This window comes from Lolium rigidum, chromosome 4 (genome assembly GCF_022539505.1).
Source record: "Lolium rigidum isolate FL_2022 chromosome 4, APGP_CSIRO_Lrig_0.1, whole genome shotgun sequence".
NCBI classification, from domain to species: Eukaryota; Viridiplantae; Streptophyta; class Magnoliopsida; order Poales; family Poaceae; genus Lolium; species Lolium rigidum.
Genome location: NC_061511.1, coordinates 119946745 through 119966619, shown reverse-complemented (window position 1 = coordinate 119966619; position 19875 = coordinate 119946745). Strand labels below are relative to the sequence as shown.

The following is a 19875-nucleotide window of genomic DNA, read 5'->3' as shown; positions in this document are numbered from 1 at the left end:
TACAGAGACATGCCCTGCCTGGCCCACTTGGATCCGGCTACAGGGAAGTCCACTCACACCAATCGCAACTGCAAGTGGGTCAACGACCTAAAGAACGACCCGGAGGCAGGATACAAGCGAGCCCGGAAACACCGCCCACGCGGCAAAGGAGGCAAGGGCAAGAACAAGGACAAGGAGGAGGACAAGCTCCGAGGCGATGGACGAGGATGATAACTCGCCGGATCCCAAAGCCGGATCCGCAGTAAATCCAACCCCTTCGAGAAAAAGAGCGTGGGGGCTTACCACACCTTCCTCGGAACCCCCACAGTCCGCGCTACAAAATCAGCTACCCGGATCCCGAACGCCACAGCTTCCGGCCGTGCCGCAAGTATGTCGTGGTCGGAAGTTCCGTGCACATTTGACAGGGAGGATCATCCCGCCATTGTGCCAAAAGAATACTACGCCTTGGTTGTGAGTCCCCGCATAGACGGGTATGACTTCTCCAAGTGCCTCATGGATGGCGGAGCCAGCCTTGAACATCATGTACCCGGAGACTCGGAGCGGATGAACCTCACCAAGGAACAGCTCAAACACAAGTAACACTGAGTTTCACGGCGTGGTTCCGGGTAAGAAGGCGAACTCCCTTGGCAGCATCACACTTCCCGTGGCTTTCGGCGATGTTCACAATTTCCGCGAAGAGAAGATCACGTTCGAAGTTGTGCCCTTCAAGAGCTCCTACCATGTCATCTTCGGCAGGCCCACCTACCACAAGTTCCACGCAAGAGCGTGCTATATCTACAACAAGCTCAAGATGCCGGGTCCTAATGGTATGATCACCATAACCGGAGACTACAAAAAGGCTCATGAGTGCGAGTTGGGTGAAGCCGCCTTCGCGAGTCCGTCATATCCGGAGAAGAGCCGAAAGGCTACAGTGGCCGCGGTGGATCCGACCGAGATGCAAACCACCAAGAAGCAGATCTCCGAACGTAAAAACTCCTTCAGTGGCCGCGATAGAGACCAAGAAAGTCAACTTCAAGGAAGATGACCCTAGCAAGCAAGTCTCGATCGGAGCCAACATGGACCCCAAATAGGAAGAGCGCGCTCGTCGAGTTCCTCCGCGCTAACATGGATATCTTCGCATGGCAACCTTCTCGACATGTCCGGAGTACCTAGGGAACTCGCCGAGCACTACCTCAACATAAATCCGGGGCTAAACCGGTGAAGCAAGCTATGCGACGCTTTGGAGATAAGAAGCGCCGCGCCATAGGAATGGAACTAGCAAAGTTACTAGAAGCAGGTTTTGTAATAGAAGTTATCCACACCGATTGGGTCGCGAATCCCGTCCTTGTACCCAAAAAGAACACCGAAATACTAAGAATGTGCATCGATTACTCCGGCTTGAACAAACATTGCCCGAAGGATCCGTTCCCCTTGCCGCGCATTGACCAAGTCATTGATTCGACGGCAGGGGCGGAACTTCGTGTTTTCTTGATGCGTATTCCGGTACCATCGTATCCGGATGAAGGAATCCGACCAAAAGGCGACTTCATTCATTACCCCGTTTGGTACTTACCGCTATGTTACTATGCCTTTTGGTTTGAAAACGCAGGTGCCACCTACCAACGTACGATGCAGCGGTGCCTCGAAGGACCAAATTGGCCGGAACGTGCACGCCTACGTCGACGACATCGCGGTCATGACCCGGAAAGGATCCGACTTGATCAGCGACCTCACGTAAACCTTTGAGAATCTCCGTCGGTACAAGATGATGTTGAATCCGCCGAAGTGCGTCTTTGGCGTGCCAGCCGGAAAACTCCTTGGCTTCATAGTCTCTCACGGAGGCATTGAGGTTAACCCGGAAAAGATCAAGGCAATCCTGTGTATCAAACGGCCAACTTGTCTCAAAGATGTGCAACGACTAACCGGTTGTGTCGCAGCAATCGTAGGTTTGTTAGCCGTCTTGGCGAGAAGGCGCTACCTCTGTACAAGTTGTTGAAGAAAACAGACAAATTTGTCTGGGACGACGCAGCCGACGCAGCTCTTCGAGGGTTGAAGGAAATACTTACCTCCCCACCTATCTTGGCAGCCCCAGCAGAGTCAGAGCCAATGCTCCTTTATCTGGCAGCCACCAACAAAGTCATCAGCCTCGTCATCGTGGTGGAGCGAAAGGAAGAAGGTCATGAATATGACGTCCAAAGACCTGTCTACTACATAAGCGAGGTGCTGACGGAGTCAAAGCAAAGATACCCTCACTTTCGTAAGCTAGCTTATGGAGTTTTCCTAGGCAGCCGGAAGCCGAGACACTACTTCCAAGAGCACCCAAGAATCAGCTAGTGAGCAAGGCTCCGCCGTCAACAATTCTCAACAACGCCGACGCAACAGGACGGACGGCTAAATGGGGCATTGAATTATCCGCCTTCGACATCGCTTACAAGCCAAGGACCGCGGTAAAATCCCAAGTCTTGGCGGATTTCGTTGCAGATTGGACAGAAGCTCCGGATGCAAGTCTGGAGCCGGAACCAGAAACATGGGTTATGCACTTCGATGGATCCAAGCAGCATCAAGGCTCAGGAGCCGGAGTCACCCTGAAGTCCCCTACCGGAGAAGAACTGCAGTATGTTCTGCAGATCCACTTCGAAGCTACAAACAACATGGCGGAGTACGAGGCTCTACTACATGGACTGCGCATCGCTAAGGAAATAGGGATCAAGCACATCATCTGTTGCGGAGATTCCGACTTGGTGGCACAACAAGTAGCCGGAACCTGGAACGCCAAAAATTCCGTCATGGCAGCCTACAGAGACGAAGTTGATGAGCTCGCCAAGTGCTTCCTCGGATACGAAGTCAAGTACGTCAGAGAGACGATAACACAACGGCGTACATGCTATCCAAGCTCGGATCCGGCAGAAAGCCAATTCCGCCCGGAATTTTCCTAGAGCATCTCCGGATACCCTCTGTAAAGGGCGCTAACCCGGAAAACCCAGAGGTGGCAGTGTCTCCGGCCAGAGAGGTATTGGCTACCATTCCGGCTTGGACACAACCTTTCTTGGATTACCTCATCGATCAGAAGCTGCCGGAGGACGAGGTCCTCGCGCGCCACATCATCAGGCGAGCACGATCCTACACAATTGTTGATGGACAGCTCTACAAACGAAGCGCAACAGGGGTGTTTCTCAAATGCGTCTCCAATCAAGATGGCATTGAAATCCTCGTAGAGATCCACGCAGGGACTCGCGGGCACCATGCCGCTCCCAGTGTCACTCGTTGCAAAAGCTTTTCGGCTAGGCTTTTATTGGCTCACAGCTAAAGAAGATGCCGACAAGATAGTCAAGACCTGCCGAGGTTGTCGATACTACGCTACTCAACCAAACGCTCCAGCCCAAGAGCTGAAGACCATACCTATCACCCGGCCATTTGCGGTCCGGGGGCTCGATATGGTTGGTAAGTTAAAAAGATCATCTCCCGGCGGTTTTGAATACCTATTGGTCGCCGTTGACAAATTCAGCAAGTGGATCGAGGCAAAGCCGATGAGAAAAGCCGACGGTGCTACGGCACTAAAATTTGTCTCGCAGCCTCGTGATGAGATTCGGCATCCCACACAAGCATAATCACATATAATGGCACAAACTTCGCTCAGGGAGAATTGAAGGATTATTGTGAGACAATGGGGATTCGATTGGACCTTGCATCTGTGGCTCACCCACAATCCAATGGTCAAGTTGAAAGAGCTAACGGTCTAATATTATCGGGAATCAAGCCACGCCTTGAAGAACCGCTGCGACGAGCAGCTGGAGCTTGGGCCGACGAACTAGACGCTGTCTTGTGGAGTTTGCGAACTACCCCTAACAGGTCAACAGGGTTTACCCCATTTTTCCTGGTATACGGATCCGAAGCCGTGATTCCCTCCGACATCATCCATGATTCGCCGCGAGTTTCCGCCTATAACGAAGAAACAGCTGACGAGGCCAGACAGCCTATCTCGTGGACCCGATCGAAGAAGCTCGGAATTTAGCTGACCAGCGCTCCGCCATCTACCAGCAGAAGCTCCGACGTTATCACGCCGCCGAGTCCGGAATCGCTCGTTCATGGCCGGAGACCCGGTTCTCCGCCTTCGCCAGGTGAAAGATCACAAGTTGCAATCTCCATGGGAAGGACCCTTCGTCGTTAGCAAAGTGCTTCACAACGGATCGTACTACCTTGTTGATTTCCGCGAGCCGAGGGATAGACCCGCTAATTGGCGCCGGAAACGCAAGCGGGAGGATCCGGATGACATCTACGATGAAACAGATCGCCCTTGGAATATCGCACAGCTACGTCCTTTCTACACTTAGCATATTTCTTCCGAGTTACAAACTCTGTAATAGTTATACATGATCAATGAAATAAAGCTTTTGGTTCACTCTATGAGTCATTTACCTCCTTTACTTGTTCATTTTTAGATCGTGTATGTTTTTCCGACTAAAACCGCAGAGCTGGATATTTCCGCCTAGGCGTGTATGAAAGTTGTGATTTTCAAAATCGTCCTTTAGGACGTAAGCTTAAGTTTTCTCGGTTAAATTGTTATCTCGTTGCGAACTCGTGGATTCCTAGTAGCGATTTCCGGCACCTATGCCTGGGGGCTTGTTTCCGCGGTTATTGACGGATTGCCATTGGGCTTCGTCGCCGCTGGCGAGCGTTTCCGGCTAAGGTCTTCCGGCTCGCGGAAGGTCAAGCGGGCAAGCCGGAAAACAGTAAAATCAGCACTTGCTTTTCAAACATAAAACGAAACATGCGAATAATATTAAAGGATAGCAGGATAAGTTGTTTCCGCCCATGCATAATTGTTTCGTCCCTAACTACTTAAGAATTTAAAGTCTTATTACAAACCCTCTCTGGGGCCAAAATGATGCATTGTTTTTCCGCAGGACTAAGTTTTTACTTCTCCTTAGCCGGAGAAGTTTCCACATTAGCATCAGCTCCTCCGGCATCGCTTGGAGTTTCCTTCTCCGCGTCTTTGGCAGTGCGAAGAGACATCTTCATCTTCTTCCGCTCCAGCTTGCAGCCGGAGATGCAGCGCCACCTTGGTTCTTTGAGCTCGTCCAAGTGTATTGGCTTCCGGATTGGGCAGGCCTCGGTTTCCGCTTCGAGATCCTTCAAAAGTTCAGCTTCGAGAGGCTCGTCGCCAGGAAGAACCACCTTCTCATAAAATTCATCATGGCGGATCCTCCGGCGATGCGTGTATCATAGCCGCTGACCGCGTCAAGTAGTGCATTGACATCGCCTTCCGGAGGAACGCCGAAGTCACCCGGTCTAGGTCCAAGCTCGGATTATGCGCTAAGCACATAGCCAAGGACATGGCGGCCGCGCCCGTGCCGAAGAAGACCGCAGATCCACAACCAGCTCCGAAGCAAATCCATCCTCTTGATGAGCTTACGCACTTCGCAGGTTCGGCTCTTCTTGATGTTGAGGTTGTGACAGATTTTCCTGGAGGCGGAAATGAGATCCTTGCAGTCCTCTCCGGCAAGCTGTAGCAGGTCATCGCGCGGGAACCGGCTCCGACGTTCCTCATCATATCCAAGCGGATCCGGAAAATACAAGTTTCGTTAAAAAACAGCAAGTTACATGTCCGCGGCCATATGAGTTTCGAGGACGTACCCATGACGTCGGAGTTGAGCAAGTCCCAGCAGCTCTCTCGCTGTCTTCATATATTTGCGAAGACCTCCAATTTCTTTTTGCCGCTTCGGATGATGTCGCCGTCGACCTGTTTTTTCAGCTCAAACTCACCAGTTTTGCGGGCAAGCTCCGAGTTCTTCTCAGAAATTTTCTGTTCTGCCTCTACGAGCTTCGCTTCAAGATCTTTCTGTGAAGCACGTAGAGTTTCCAACTCGGAGGAAGCCGCAGCGAGAGAAGTGGAGGCACCTGCTCATAGTTACATAAAGCGTCAAGTTCGGAAAAATGCGAAACGATCCGCAATCATCAGCAATCGGAAACCAACCTTGGGCTTCGATAGTTGTTTCTTCAATTCCGCATTCTCTCGCTTGGAAGCGCCGGATCTTCTCCGCCCGGCTAATGGTCACACGACGTTGCAGCGCGATGTTTTTATGCAACTCGTAGTGCAAAGCTTTTTGCTCCCGAAAACGCAGCCGTAAAACGGAGTAAGTTCCGCCATCATGGTTTAAGTCTTTCTAAAGCATGGAGGCTGGAAAATTTTTTCCGCCATCATGCTTGGGGGCTACCACGACTTTTAAATTTCCTTTTCAGCTTATGTTCTCTAAAAGTATTCGGACGCTAACTAATAAAGTTTCCGCCTAAATACTTGGGGGCTACCGGGGAGTTACCTTTTGCTTGCAAACAAGCTTGTCGAAGAACTCGGCCAATGTTTTTCTTGGCGTCCCGGATCTCCGACGTTTCAACGTCCGGTTTGCCCTGTGCATTGTTCAGCATGGCATTGAGCAGATCTTGCTCCAGCTCCCATTTCTCCGCTCTCGTTAGTTTGTTAAAAAACTTTGTGGCATAGGCTTTTGGGGTGGAGGTAAGGTCAGCCGGATCTCCAAAGTTCTTGGGAAAACGACCATATCGCCCGTGGGGGCTTCAGCTTTGCCGGAGGAGATCTCTTCGCTTCCCCTTGGCTTCGTCCTTCAAATTCATCATCGATAGGACCCTTACCGCCGGAATCATCTCCGCCCGCTCTGTCGCCGCTAACCGGAATTACTTCCGGAGGAGTGGGAGCGGCAGGAGCCGGAGAATGATCCGCGGGAGGAGGAGAAGGTTGCAGTGGGGGCTTGTGGAGCGCTCGGTGGAGTTGGCGTCAAAGGACCAACGGCGGGAGACTTCTTCCGCATATACTTAGTGATAGGCTCCCGAACGTTGGTCCGCGCGGTGGTTGGATTCGGATTTCGTGAGCAAGTAAAAAGGAAAATAAGCATAACACAGCTCACCAATATAGATAACGCACATTACTCGGAAACTTACGTAGCACCCGGAATGCAGGGCCGTGAAGGTTTTCCCGCCGTTGAGAGCATTTTCAGGCGTTGGCGTTCCGCCTTCCCGGAGTCAAGCGGAGGTGGTTTAACCACTCGGGTTTCTTGGCGGAAGCCTCACCGCTGCCCCCGGCGTCGGAGCCGGAGACTTTGGCGCGGGAACGCTTTGTAGGTCGAGGAGCAGCCTTTCGAGGTGCTTGTTCCTCTTCCTCTTCGTGGTCCTCCGGATCCTCTTCCGCCGAGTCACCGCTAACGGGAACTCGGAGTATGGCGCGCAAGTTTTCCTCCGCCAAAGAGTCAAGCTGCGAAAGAAGTGAGCAGAACAAGTTAAACACTTAGAAAATTGAGAGATGATAAAGGGATGCGAAGGAATGAGCGCTTACCGGAGGGCATTTATCGTGGGTGCTGATGTCCTTGACCAGCTCTCGGGACCTGTTGGCCTCTAGCAATCTTCACCAACGTTTTGAACCTCCTCTTGAGGGAGTCAGCCGGAAGATCGTGGCGGGTGACTCGGAGGAGATCGTCGGCCCCAGTGTACGCGCACATCAGACGTGCGTTGTAGCGCAGAGGTTGGATCCTCCGCGTAAACCAGCTCGAGGGTGAGCTGGGCTCCGGCCAGTCCATCGTGAACTAACCAGAAATCCTCCGCGCGGCCTTCTCCAATATGGGCGTTTGGGCAAGTGTGGGGATGAAGCTCCAGCTCGCCAATTCTTCCGGAGGCGTGTTGCCGAAGGGCGGGAGTCCGTCGTGGACGTTTGGAACTGTCACGTTCTTCACATAAAACCATCCGGCGTTCCAATACCGGACGGATTCGTGGGAGTCGTGAGGAGGATACATCCGACCGTAGCGGAGCATGAACGTCATACTTCCGCAGCTTGAGCATGGCTTTGTCCTTTGTCTCTTTCTTCACGCGGAAAAAGAATTGCCATAATTTGATGTCGGGACGAATTCCGAGATGCCCCTCGCAAAGAGTTGCGAAGTTTGAGAGCAGAAGGTAGGAGTTGGGGCAGATGTTGTGGGGCTGAAGCCCGTACGTGTCGAGGACGGAAAGGAAGAATTCCGAGCAGGGGAGCGATAATCCGCGCTCAACCCACGCCTTTGTCATGACACGCTCATCCGCGTCGGGCTTGGGGACGTCGGAGTCGCGCGTGAAACTCCAATGTCCGGAGATCATGCCCTCATTTTGGAGTTCCCGGAGCTCCGCGTCTGTTGTTTCGCAGGGCCACCATTGACCCCGCACCCCTTCACGGCTCCGGGCCTTGGAAGCTTTTTTGTTTTCCGCTTCTTGTACCTTGGCTGCCATTCTAGCTTGGCCTTGCAGTTCTTCTTCGAGCTCTTGAGCTGTTGGGATCCGGCCTAGTAAAGTACTGGAAGAGGCGGAGAATGGTTGAGCAAGTCTAACGTCGGAAACATATGGTGGCAGATACGCAATGGGATCCGGCAAATCGGTTCCACGAGCACCGGGATCCGGAGTACTCGGAGAACTACCAAGGCAGAGTGAGGAGAACCGTGAGGCATGCTTCCGGCTGCACCCATGCGAGCTAAGTTGAGTAACCGGAAAATCTACACTACAGCTACTTCTTCTTCTACAAGTCCGGTGCACGTACCGGCGATGGCGCGACGGTCCGGCGAAGTTCCGGCGAAGGTGGAGATCGACAAACTGGCGATTTTGAGCCTCCGATGACCACGAATCGGCGGCGGAGTTGATTTCTTGGTCAACCGTGGCGATCTTGGTTGAAGGAGAGGCTAGAGGCGGTGGTGCGAGAAGCTCCTGCGCGGGGGGCTCGCCGGAGTTAAGATCTGTCGGGCGGCGCGGCGAGAGGAAGAAGATGAAGTGGTGAGGTGCGGTGAAAGAATGAAGAGTTACCGAGCCGCGGGGTATTTATAGGCCACGCGCGGAGATTCGGGATTCGGATCCGACGGTGGAAACGGAACGGTCGCACCGTTGGATGGATGACACGTGTCTTAGGTCAAGTGCGGTAAATCAACGTGGAGGTAACTTAACCATGCACTCCCGAAATTTCCGGCTAAAGATTTGCATCTGCGAAAATTTAGCGCGGGAAAAAAGGAAGTTGTGCGCGGGAGAAACGGAATCTCCGTTGCGATACCAAATCTGAAGACGAAGGAATTCCGAGTGAATGAACCCGGAATCAAGTACAAGTTTTTGAAGATCTTCAAGATTCTCTTCGGATCCGAGCTGGGTAAAAGCCGGAGGAATGATGAATCTCGGAGAACTTCGGGGGCTACTGTTGTGGGTATACTTTATGGGTATATCAACGGCATAGCCTAGATCCGGCAAGCCCGGGTGGCCCATAGATGGTGGTGAGGCATGTGGCCCATCGGGCGGCCCAGTTGCCGTGGATCCTGAAGGATGAAGTCCAGCCCAGGAACAGGAAGCCGGATCTCTACCGACCTACGAAGGAGGCCGGATCCGTGACGGCCCATGAAGTATCCGGATCCAAGCACGTACTTGGAGGAAGGCGGATCCTTGACGTACACGGCAAGACATTGTACCGTAGTTAGGCAACTTGTATTCCGGCTAGGACTCTCCATGTAAACCCTAGATCCGTGCGCCTTTATAAGCCGGATCCCGGGAGCCCTAGAGGCACAACCACAACTCATTGTAACAACGCGAAAGCGCCCGCATAATTCCGCACAAGCAGCAGTAGGCCCTTGTCATCGTGCAGGTGTTCCGAAGCTGGGTAACTCGCGTACCACCGTCCCGTGTGCACTCCGCCCTATGGCCCCTACTTCTTCTCCCCCTCGTGAGGATCCCTCCTCCGAGGTACCGTCGATTAGGCAACGACAATTAATGTGGACAATGAGTATGAAAATGGAGATGATGTTGATCCAAATGCTCCAGATGAGGATGATTATGATAGTGATGGTTATGCTGCTTTTCCTTCTGAAGCTCAAACTATTGTTGTCTCGCAGCGTGTTCTTAATGTGCAGTCAAGTGCATCTACACAGCGCTGTAATTTGTTTCAAACAAAGGCACTAGCTGGTCCTGATAAGGCTTGCAAGGTCATTATTGATGGCGGAAGTTGTCGCAATTTAGCAAGCAAAGAGTTATGTGCCAAGCTGAAACTGAAGTATCTACCGCACCCACATCCATATTATATTCAGTGGTTGAGCAATAATGGTGAGATGAAGGTGAGCCACATGGTGCGAGTTGATTTTGAGATTGGACCGTATAAGGATTCCATTGATTTTGATGTGGTTCCTATGACGGTTTGTCACCTGCTGTTGGGCCGGCCATGGCTCTATGACCGTTCTGTGCAACACAATGGCCGCGCCAATACATATCACTTGAAGTTCAAGGGCAAGAAAATTAACTTACAGCCTATGTCACCACAGCAAATTGTCAGTGAGTCTCGTCAGAAGATTGAAGTAAACTTGGAGGATGCATCCATAGATAGGCGAGAGAATTGTAATGCCGTGAGTGATATAACGAAAAGTGAGCGAGTGAATTCCTTAGTCTCATTAGCCACCAAACAGGACATGAGAGAATTTTGTGAGGATCCTACAACCATGCCTATTGTGCTCATGTACAAGGGTACGGTTTTGGTTTCTAATGACATGACCCCTCTTGCTCTTGGTGTTTCTAATGTTTTGCAGGAATTCAGCGACGTATTTCCGGAAGAGGTACTCGCAGGACTTCCACCATTGCGAGGTATTGAGCATCAAATTGACTTGATCCCCGGAGCATCGCTACCCAATAGGGCGCCATATAGGACAAATCCCGAAGAGACGAAGGAGATACAGAAGCAAGTACAAGCGCTACTCGACAAAGGTTATATCCGCATAAGCCTTAGTCCTTGTGTTGTTCCTGTTATTCTTGTTCCTAAGAAAGATGGTACATGGCGTATGTGCGTAGATTGTAGAGCGATAAACAACATTACTATTCGATATCGTCATCCTATTCCCCGTTTAGAGGATATGCTAGATGAATTGAGTGGTCTTGCTGTTTTCACTAAAATTGATTTGCGTAGTGGTTATCATCAAATTAGGATGAAAGAAGGGGATGAGTGGAAAATCGCCTTTAAAACAAAATTTGGTTTATATGAGTGGTTAGTAATGCCTTTTGGTTTGACTAATGCACCTAGCACTTTCATGAGACTGATGAACCATGTTTTGCGTGATTTTATTGGCAAGTTTGTGGTTGTGTATTTTGATGACATATTAATTTACAGCTGCAATGAATCTGATCATATTATACATATTCGACATGTTTTGCAAGTGTTGCGTGATAGTAAACTCTATGGTAATCTTGAGAAGTGCACATTTTTCAAAGATAAGGTCATATTTCTGGGTTATGTTGTCTCTAAGCATGGAGTAGAAGTAGATGTGTCTAAAATTGAAGCTATTCAAAATTGGCCTACTCCCATGAATGTGAGTCCAGTAAGAAGTTTTCATTGTCTAGCTGGGTTTTATCGCCGTTTTGTGCCTAATTTTTCTACTATTGCTGCACCTTTGAATGAATTGACTAAAAAGGGTGTTGTCTTTGAGTGGGGCGTTGCCCAAGATCATGCTTTCGATGAACTGAAACTATTGTTAACTTCTACACCGTTGCTTGCACTTCCTGATTTCAATAAGCAATTTGAGATTGAATGTGATGCTAGTGGTATTGGAATTGGTGGTGTGTTGATGCAAGAGGGTCGCCCAATTGCATATTTTTCTGAGAAACATTCTGGTGCTAAGTTGAACTATCCTATATATGATAAAGAATTGTATGATTTAATTAGAGTTCTTGAGGTTTGGCAACATTACTTGTGGCCAAAAGAATTTATCATACATTCTGATCATGAAGGTTTGAAATATCTGAAAGCCCAATCTACTTTGCATAGGCGTCTTGCTAAGTGGGTTGAGTTCATTGAGTTTTTTCCGTACATTATTAAGCATAAGAAGGGAAAAGATAATATTGTTGCTGATGCTCTATCTAGGAAGACTATGCTGTTAACTTATCTTGATGTTAAAATTCCTGGATTAGAGGTGTTATGTGATTTATATGCGGCTGATCATGATTTTGCTGAACCATACCTCTTATGTGTTATTGGTAAAGCATGGGAAAAATATCACATATACGATGGGTTCTTGTTTAGAGCTAACAAACTATGTGTTCCAGAATCGTCTGTGCGTTTGCTCTTATTGCAGGAATCACATGCTGGAGGTTTGATGGGTCACTTTGGGCGTGAGAAGACGCTACTCATGCTCGCTGATCACTTTTATTGGCCAAAGATGAGGCGGGACGTGGACAGGTATGTGAAGAGGTGCATTACTTGCAACAAGTCCAAGTCCAAGCTGAAGCCTCACGGTTTGTATACTCCGTTACCGGCACCTACTACACCTTGGGAAGATATTAGTATGGATTTTGTGTTGGGTTTGCCGCGTACTAAAAGAGGCCATGATTCTATATTTGTGGTAGTGGATAGATTTTCTAAAATGTCACACTTTATTGCCTGCTACAAAAGCGACGATGCGTCGCATATTGCTAACCTGTTTTTCAGGGAGATTGTTCGACTACATGGAGTCCCGAAGACTATTGTTTCTGATCGTGATGTGAAGTTCATGAGCTACTTCTGAAGACACTTTGGGGAAAGCCGGGGACAAAGCTACTGTTCGGTACTACTTGTCATCCCCAAACCGATGGTCAAGCCGAGGTGGTGAATCGAACTTTGTCACAACTGTTGAGATCCATGATCAAGAAGAACCTGAAGGAGTGGGAAGAGTGTTTGCCGCATGTAGAGTTTGCTTACAACAGGGCGGTACATTCTACCACGGAGTTGTGTTCTTTTGAGGTGGTGTATGGTTTCAAACCCATTACTCCACTTGACTTGTTGCCTTTGCCCATACATGAGAGAGTTAATATGGAGGCATCCAAGAGGGTAGATTTTGTGCGAAAAATCCATGTGAAGACTAAAGAGTTGGTAGAGAAAAAAGGCAAGAGAAATGTTGCAAGGATGAACAAGAAGCGCAAAGAGATGTTGTTCAAGCCTGGTGATATGGTCTGGGTACATTTTCGCGAGGATAGGTTCCCGAAGCTGCGGAAGTCTAAGTTGAAGCCTCGTGGTGCTGGTCCTTACAAAGTGCTTGCCAAGATCAATGATAATGCATACTCGATAGATCTTCCAGCTTGATGAGTTTGGTGTCAGTAATTCTTTCAATGTTGCTGATTTGACACCATATGACGGAGAAGACCTTGGAGCGTCGAGGTCGACGCCTTTTGAAGGGGGGAGATGATGAGGACATCCCTACTACACCACTACCTCCGTCATTAATAAATGAAGATGAACCTGCTGTGAAGCTCAAGTCCAATGAAGTTCGGATTGGACCAATTACAAGGGCTCGTGCGAAGCTACTTAAACAACAGGTGAACTTGTTTCTAAACGATACTTTGATTGATGAGAACTTTATACTGCCTAAGTCCTATTACTTATGTATCATCAGGTATCAAGAGGAGACGAGCATCGCACGAGGAGTAGAGGAGCAGCTGGACATGAAGACGGACGTCAAGATGGACGTGAAGCTGGACATGGAGCTGGACATGAAGATATCTCATGGACGCGCGAGGGAGGAGCGGGAGGCATGCGCGAGAGGAGAAGTCGACGTCCAGGCCGGTCCAGCGCCCGGTTAGACCGGCCTCCAGACCGGCCAGCCCGGTCCCAGGCCCGGTTGACCGGGCGGCAACCGGATGCATCGTACCGGGGCCAAATCGGACGATGTTTTGCAAACTTTCCGGTTTGCCACCCGGTTGACCGGATGCCACGCCGGCCGGCCCGGTCCCTGGCCCGGTTGACCGGATTCCAGACCGGATTTGTCCGAGTCTGTCTTGACCAGATCTATTCTGGGTCGGTTTTACTTGTATCTTTCGACCAGAACTCGTCCCGGACGCCTATATAAGAGCCTTGGACAACCCCCTAGCTGCTTTAGACCAAGTTTAAGATAAACCCTAGTTCATAGTTGTTTGCTAAGCAAAACTATTGTTCCCCAACTCTCCAATTCGTTGCGATCTGGAGTTTTATGCTACTGAAAGTTTGTGTGATCTGCTGTTCCATTGGGGATTAGAAAGATTGCAATCTACCGCTTCGTGGTCGGCGGCTACGTGCGCAAGTGCGTGGAGTTGCGAATATCTTGCAGGGTTGAGAGCTGTTGCATTGGCATCAGGAATCAATCGGGAGACTTCGTCGGTGTCATACAAGTTATCCTCCTCATATCATCGATTTCATCCGCTGCTACCAACTTCTGAGAAGATCGGGCCACCCCTTATCAAGATAGCTAGACGAGCAAATTGGAAAGTGGTGGCGACGCTTCCAGCTCCCCAACTTCTGAAGCCATGGCCAGGTCGACGGAAAGAAAATTAAAATTATTTACACGGGAATAGCTAGAGCGATCGATAGTCGCTAGCTAGGCAGCCGAGCCGAGGTGGCTGTCATCGAAGTTCAGGGAGTAGCTCTGCAGGTCGTAGCCGAACCTTGGGACCCCGCCCCTTGTCCGCCGCATCACGGCGTTCTTCCAGCTGGACCTCATCCTCCAGAACAGCTGCCTCACCGGCGTCGGCGCCCGCCACGCCGTGCTACCGGCAGCTCCTAGAGACGCCATCTTCGGTTGATCGATGTTCACCACACTTCACAGCTCACTCAGCTCGCAGCTGATTGATTTATCACTTTTATATGCTCTGCTCTGTCTGTAACTGCTAGACTAGCTTGCAAGTGTTCTTACTTAGCTTCCTTCTGATCTAATGAGCACACACTGTGTATTGCGTAAACGAGCGCTCTTGGCACCTACTTATAACCTTGCGGGATGGATACGCATCGCCGTCGCCAACAAGGCCGGCACCACTCGCACACTCTCGAGCTAACGAGGGCATCAACCACGCATAATCAGCAAGTCAGACTGGCCATAGCAAAAACACATTCCAGCCATCCTGGCATGTTGGATGGGGGACAAAGGAAGGTCGACACAAAGGAAGGAACGTGATAGCCCGTGTTAGTGAGTTGAAAGACAAGCAGATGACTGCACAAAGACACTTTACACGCACGACCTACATAAATGTCCATTCAGGTTTGGATGACACAAAGTGATTGACAAGTTAAAGCATGCTCTTATCCATCGACAAAGAGCAATTTGACCACGCCAACACGCCGTGATATAATCATATGGATAGTCACAGATCTGCATACAAAGAATTTTCAAGCTTTAGAGGCGCTGAAGAAATCTTATTATCTTAAGACCGGTAGTTGGTACGTGGGAACTGGGAGCAGACCATACCCATGACTGATGTACATGAGATTGAGAACAAGCAAGTGCGTATATGGTTGGCCTATCTCAGAGCGCTCCACGATACATCCCTGGCGCGAGCAGGCTGAGCAAGAAAATAAGGAAACGGGTAAAAGAAAAAAAAACGCAACCTCCTCCTCAATACACGCACGCAACCGCCTCCTACCCATTTACCCAGCAGTTCCCCCAAATCTCGTTCTGAATAGGCGGGGCGCAGGTGGCGGCGATGGGGGTCGAAGCCTCGGAGGAGAAGGGAGATGCTAGCGGTGGAGGTCAAAGGAGAAGGGATCTGGGCGGCGCTCGCGAACGGAGCTTGGGGCAGGCACTGGTCGAGGTCGGAAAGATGGGAGATGGAGGAAGGCAGTGGTTGAGGTCGTAGATGGGTGGATGTGGGGGCATGCAGCGGTGGAGGTCGGAGGAGATATGAGGAGGGTGGCGCGGTATCGAGGAAGCTGTGGAGGAGGGCGGCAACAACGATGAGGAGGTGGGAGGAGAGCGGCGACGGCGGAGGTGAGTGGAGTAGACGAGTGGGAAAAATTTCTGCGGCTCCACCACTTTCTTTCCCTCGCCAACGTTCATCACAGCGAGCAGAAGCGATGACTACAAGATTGGTCCGTCCTTTCACCTGCCATCGATCTACCATAATTTCTCAAGAATTTAAGGTATATGTTTCAATGTCTTCCAGTTCCAGTCCGTATCAAGGATGCTCTCTCCGTTTTGTTTTCCATGGAAATTTCGTAAGAATCTGTAGCATCTGGATATGCATAAACAACTGTATTCGACCTGGTTAATTATTTTTGTGTGTTGGTTTTGTTAATGGATGGTATATGGGGTTATGCAGTCAATTGGATCTTAGCAGAGCGAGCAGACTAAGTTGCTTGACTTTGGAAGGATAGTGAGAGCACCTTCCAGTCATCACATGGAAACATGGTTGGGCCCTTTGACTCAATGGCCATGACAATGGATGTGCAGCTTCAAGGTATGATATCTTTGTTTGCCCTCCATGTGCTTACTGTTTTTTCCTTCCCGCTGTTTGTTTAAGGTTCAGAAATGAAGGATGACATGTTCTTTTAAATCTTAGGCTAAGGACATGATCATAATGACAAAGAAGTCATGAAATTCATTTATTTGAGTGGTAAGAGAAGGATTCACGTGAGAAGACAAATAGTGGGTGTCGAGACCAGCAACCTTGCTGTCTCCGCACCATCCCTAGGTATACTGGTTCCTTACCAAAACGTTTTTGCTCTACTATTGTGGTGTATTATAAATAAATATTGTGAGTTATGATGCACACTGATATATATTGTGATCCCTAATTTTGTTAATTTTGCTTTTACTGATTTGTTTTTATGGTTTAGGGTGCACGCCCACAACTCACCTTGGATTATTAAGGTGAGTTTCCCTCTCTGATGCATTTTCACTTTATGCTTTATGTGATTTCATAATGAATTTTGGGTTCATGCTTATGTTATACCAATGGCACACCATTTTATCATGCAAATGAACAGGTTATACTATCCTATAGTATTACTGCCCTGTGATGATTAATTACGAGAACAACGATAAATATGATGCACCTGTTTTTTCTAATAATGATGGTTGTATATAGTTTCATGTTTTTTCTTGCTATGGTAAATTCTGGGCTGTGATTTCTTTGTCGCATGAAAATATTAGATAATTCTGAAGCGCCTTTCCCTTTTGTCTTTGCAATAGTTTGTTGGACACTCATGAGCGACAATGCTAGCGAGGCTGCTCAAGGAACATATTTGGTTGCTACGATTCATAAAATTTGATGGGTATATTAGGTTACACTTAGATCTGGATGTACTAATTTATCTTTTTTTGTTTATCTTTATTTACACTGGCTCATACTTCTCTATGGATATTAAACTATTTACTCTTGTGTTATCTGATCTGAAAATCTTCCCTTGATATGCGGGTTTACTACTATTTTACATTTTGGGTTCATTCTGATCCAACCTAACTGACCAAATGGATTTGACGTGTTATTCATGTCAGGTTAGTGTGTGTCTTTATTTGTGGCAAACCACAAATAACCGAATTGTATAAATAGAGTCCTACCTGATAGCCTTATTTCTCATGTCGCTCAAGCTGCTGTTATTTTATTTTGGCTGCAGTAAAGTGTTCGTAATTTCCCCCACTATTATTTTTTTGCATTATCTACTAATAAATTTTCTTGTAGGATATTATTAAAAATAATCAATTTACAAATTGATTAGTGGTTTACTGCAAGGCAATAATCCCTAAACTGAAATCACCTTGGCTGCAAGGCTTAATAACTTTTCTTGTTATCTTCTTCACTAACAGATGCTCTAGGAGATAAGGAGTTTCTTATTTACTATTCTGGCATTCTGAGAAGTTGTTCCATGGGAAGAAGGAGCTCCAGTTTCATGATGCATACGAAGAGATTATCCACCAGGTATATTTCACTTGCGCGAGGAGCTCCATTTGATGAAACAGGTTAAGGCATCATCCACCATGTATATTTTGCTTCGCATAAGCTTCAACCAGTTTTATCTACAATTGTCTTTATTTTTGTCTCCAATATATCTTATTTGCTGGCTACGAAGTACCAGTTGATATATCACTTGTATTACTTTCCGGATTGTCAGGCTGCCAAATCCACATTTCTCGCTCTATGGACATGTCAAGGCATCATCCACTATGTATATTTTGCTTCTGCATAAGCTTCCATCAGTTTAATCTACATTGGTCTTCATTTTCTCACAAGATATTTTTCTCCCAACGTACACATTTCCTCTCTCCAATTTAGTTTATCTGTTGGTTATGAAGTACCAGCTGATATATCACTTGTATTACTTTCCAGATCGTCTGACAGGCTGCCAAATCTACGCTTTTTTTCTCTAGGGCGTCTGTTCAGCCACAATGGACTTTGATTGTTGAATACTCAAAAACTTCTTGCATTCACCAGAGCTTGAGCTCCAAAAAAGAGAGGTAATCGCACATATCATACCTTGTCGATATCATTATTTTATGAAAACACATGAAAGTTAGTGGTAATGCTTGATGTGTGAGTGCATTTCCTAATACTTTTCATTGAATTAATCATTCTTTGATGTGCTTTATGCTATTTGGTTGTTCCTTCTCCAAACAAAATAGATAAAAAATGTCTATCTTGGAGGCAGAGAGTTATTTGAGAATGTCTTTTTGGGAGCACCTATTTGGTGAAAAAGGTCTGTGGTTTGTTTCTCCACTCTTATATACAGTTTAATTCATCCTCGAAATAATTCGTCATGGCTCATTTGTACACACTACCATACTACTTTTAGTTTCTGAAAAAAAGACTCTTGTTGTTTAAACGCTTTAGTAATCATCTTAATATCAATTACTGCTGATATGCTGCTCTGCAAATAATCAATAACTTCACCTGTTATGGTAAGTTCGCTGGTCCCGGATAGTCCTAAAACGCTAAATCATTTGTTTGGTTGATGTAGGTTTTAGTTTTTTTTATTGTCCGTATTGATAATAGTAATAGAATTGTTGATCTTTCTTCCAAAACTAAATTATTATCTCTTCTGAAGTTCAAGGTTTACAGACGATGGCTCTTTTTGAAGTGACACCCGTGCATCTGGAGGTCTGCTCTTGTCAGTATAATTGCTCAAGCTCTTCGCCAAGTGTGTCTTGCTTTTGTAGCTATTTTCAATTTATGTTGCAAAATACTGCAAAATGTGAACATGGACATATTCTTTTGTAATACGTTCTGGTTGCTTCGCGCTCCATAATTTCATGATATGTTTGTGTGAACCTAAGCACAGCGAGGGTTCACAATTCAGCAATGGCCGGTAGTAAGATAAACATGAATACAAGCTGAGCAATTGATCCATATTTGCCACTAGGAAGCTGATCCATACTTGTCAATACGCGTTGTGATTGGATTGCACAACACCGGTGAGGAGGCGCCCCATGGGGCGCCCCAACCACTAGTATATAATACACACACCCATCCATCACCCCTGTACCCAGGACCTCTTGCAAAAAGATCTCTTGCAGGTCTGATCAACAAATTTGTATGATAAGATTGTTAGATTAATTCTATTTAGATCAAACCGATCTTCTCTCCCTCTTTGACCCTCTTTATTATTTCACATTTTTTTTTAAATTAAGCATTATATCCAGCCTCTGCATAATTAAGATGCACGCAGCTGTTCAAAATGGTAAAAACGCAAACACGAAGAGAGCCGACACAAATGGTTCAGAACGATAGAACGTAAAATCTACACATGAGAGCGTGAAGTGACAAACATGAATGGAGCAAAACCGTATACCGGTAGATGACCTGCATAAGAGAATTTTTTATTATTAAAAACATTGTCATTCCTACATAGCTATAGCGACTATAAGACGGCAATCGCTCACACCCTGATAAAATGTAAATAGATATTATTGTACTAGTTCTTAGTTGACTGAGAATTAACTAACTTACAGGAAGGTTGACTATAAAAACTTCCGATTTTTCGCAAAAAAGAAACGTTGGATTTGCAGGTGCTTGGAGACTGGAGAGTTGCTCATTAGGTTGCAATTGCAATCAAGTTTTTTCAGTTACACATTAATTGCAATGAGTTGCAACTCAAATTCGGTGATATTATCTGAATAGACCCATAATTATTCGAGCCAAACA

General features: G+C 47.5%; 1 long non-coding RNA gene across 7 annotated transcripts; it reads left to right on the top strand.

Annotated features, from left to right (window-relative positions):
- Positions 1-15149: 15149 nt before the first annotated feature.
- On the top strand, positions 15150-19080 carry LOC124705441. Of its 7 annotated transcripts, none has more exons than XR_007004015.1 (7): positions 15150-15877; positions 16057-16194; positions 16297-16428; positions 16574-17696; positions 17849-17902; positions 18064-18430; positions 18779-19080. It is a non-coding gene; the product is annotated as an uncharacterized LOC124705441 (long non-coding RNA). The 7 variants fall into 7 exon arrangements; XR_007004010.1 differs by having other exon boundaries at positions 15151-15877; positions 17849-17983; XR_007004014.1 differs by having other exon boundaries at positions 15152-15877; positions 16574-16607; positions 16929-17696; positions 17849-18430.
- The last annotated feature ends 795 nt before the right edge of the window (positions 19081-19875 follow it).